This window comes from Hesperophylax consimilis, chromosome 9 (assembly GCF_061612785.1).
Source record: "Hesperophylax consimilis isolate HC1 chromosome 9, BYU_Hcon_1.0, whole genome shotgun sequence".
Classification (NCBI taxonomy): domain Eukaryota; kingdom Metazoa; phylum Arthropoda; class Insecta; order Trichoptera; family Limnephilidae; genus Hesperophylax; species Hesperophylax consimilis.
Window position 1 is genome coordinate 11,449,793 of NC_142844.1, and position 2,693 is coordinate 11,452,485.

Sequence of the window (2,693 nt, forward strand, 5' to 3'; positions counted from 1 at the left end):
TCATTCACATGCCATTGAAAGAATCCAACATAAATTTTTAAGATATATAAATTTTAAAATTTGCATTCCTAAAGAATGCCTATATTTTGAAAAAGTACTTTTTTCATTAAATTTAATAAAATTATCTGATCGTAGAATCATTTCTGATTTAACCTGTTTGCATAAAATCATTAATTCAATGTTTGATACCTCTGATTTACTATGTGTAATCTCTTTTCGTACTCCGAGCAGGTCAGTTACAAGACAGTACCTACCATATTATTGTAGCAATTCTATATCAACGTCCCAATATTACACTCCTTTGCGACGGATTCAACAGCTAACAAATACTCCGATGTTGTTGATATATTTAGTACCTACATCAATTTCATTATAAGATAATATTTCATTATGGTATAAGCATACCTTATTGAAGTTTTATTCAACAAGTAGGGGAATATTTTGATAAAGCTACTAAAGGGGTTATATACAGTCAGGAGGCAAAAAAGGGATTTTTTAAGAATTTTTCTTGAGAAGATTTTTTAATTTATTAAAATGAAAATTCATACACATATTATGGTAACTTTAAACAGTATTTTAAGGATTTTTGTTTGTAAAAATAATAATTTTGAAATCTGCTATAGCTGATCTCCAGAAGCTCCTCTCAAAAAAGGCATCTTGCGGTAACCATCATATCTTTGCACTGGATCATCTAAAATGAAAAAACCAAACGGATTTCTTTAAAATAATAAATATTTCTCTAATTTATCGAAGGACAGAGCAAAATAATTTTTTTTGACAAAATGGCGGCTTCACAAAAAAAATCAAGTTTTTATCAAAATTTTGGCCTTATATTGTTTATAAAAATAAATGTATTTATCAGTGGGAACAGGCCTTCGATTAATAACTTTAAAATATACTTAAAATGCTTGTGTGAAAAATTAAGACTGATCGGTTGAGCCGTTTTCGAGTAATCTTGGTCACCGACTTTAAAAACACAGTTTTGAGAAAAACGCGTTTAAAGTTTGAAAGGCACTTTACATAGAGTAAAAAAAATATTTTTTTCCATTTACATCGAGTCGTCTATTCCAGGGCCATATAATACCCCCTCTGCCTATCGGCAGCTTCTAATAGCTCGGGTTGGTGTTGTCTGTGGACCATTCTTCCCTCTCGTGTGCTATCATGTGCTCTGCGGTCGGAGACGGCCACGCGCTGTTTATCCTCTCTTTCGGCGTATGAATGAAAATCCCTATTGCATTCATGTAATATAATAATGATGTTGTACCTTCATTAAATATGCCAGCAGCTATGTATGAAGCCGTTTCTAAAGTTTTGGAACCGGCCTGAACTATTTTTGGAGAGATTTTCCATATCAGTTGATTGTAGCTCTCGTTGTTGTTTTGGGTGAAACCACCCACACATCTTTCTAATAATTTCTCATTGCTGAGATCTGTATGAATGGGAAGTATAACCTCAGCAAAATCTTGTGGTAATGACGAATGATCATGCTTGAAAGTGGGTAATTCATTGGCAGCTACTGCCCGATGCCAACTGCACCATGACTATGGTCCGGTCGGGCACTTCTCGTGTTGAGGTTTTTGTCCGTTGAGCAATAATGATAATATGTGGCCCAGATAGCATTATGCATTTTTTTCGACGGAATCACATTTCTCCTAATTGTTAAGCTATAATAAACTGTCAATTTGTTGATAATTTTACCATTAATTTTGCCTTTTCCACCAAGAGTTTTTTTCATTTTTATTATCAACTGTTTCCACAGTTTTACTCACAAAATCTCGGTGTCGCGTGGACATTCTCTTCTGTACGTGTCCAATACATTCTTTCTTCATAACTTCTTGATCGCCGTAAGGTGCAACTTTTAAAACCCCCGAATACGTTTTGGAGTCCCCGTCTCCGCTCTGACACGTCTTTACAAATATGCGTGCAACTTCGAAAATAATACCCGGATTGACTTGAAAATTTCTGTGTGTACTTAAATAAATGTTAATTACGAAAAAAATAAAATAAAAATCGTCTTTTTGAAAATTCTAACTATATATAACCCCTTAAAATGACAGTATTTAAATTTAGGGGGATATTTTTTTAGAAAAAAATAATTTTGGATTTTTTGTTTTTATATTTTCTACCTACATACTGTGTGGATCAAATTCAACAATATTTTTATTTATACATGTGTTTTAAATAGTCATTTCCTGCACTATTTACGAGTATAATTTTGTTGAATATTGTTTTATATGCATGTAAAAGCCTCAATAGGCGTAAAATAAATACATAAAATAAAATATAATAAAAAGTATATCAATTTATAAAAGTATAGCCTACACGACAGTTTTTAACCGAATCATTTATATTCATAATCATATGTACATAGTGATACAGTAGTGAATATGGAAAACTTCAAGTCCATTTTTTATCTTCGTGAGCCTTCTGGGGTCATTCTCTCCTGTCTCGTCTTTGGACATAGGCTTTCCACATTTTCCAGACTTGTCTTATCAGTTAGCCCATTTCACCTGTTTTATAAGCGACCATTACTTTCCAACCAATCTTTTCCCAATCATTATCTCAGTTTGACTAAACTTACGTTAATTCCAAGACTGGAAAAATGCGTTGCATATTTGTTTGCCTGAAGATAAAATTCAATTACTGGCTAATATTGAGCACAATCACAGCCCCTTGTTGACCAGCCCCCAGCT

The 2,693-nt window shown here is 32.9% G+C and overlaps 1 pseudogene; it reads right to left on the bottom strand.

The window, feature by feature from the left end:
• Window positions 1-1,048: 1,048 nt before the first annotated feature.
• LOC149420909 (uncharacterized) lies at window positions 1,049-1,818 on the bottom strand (annotated as a pseudogene).
• Between the last annotated feature and the right edge of the window lie 875 nt (window positions 1,819-2,693).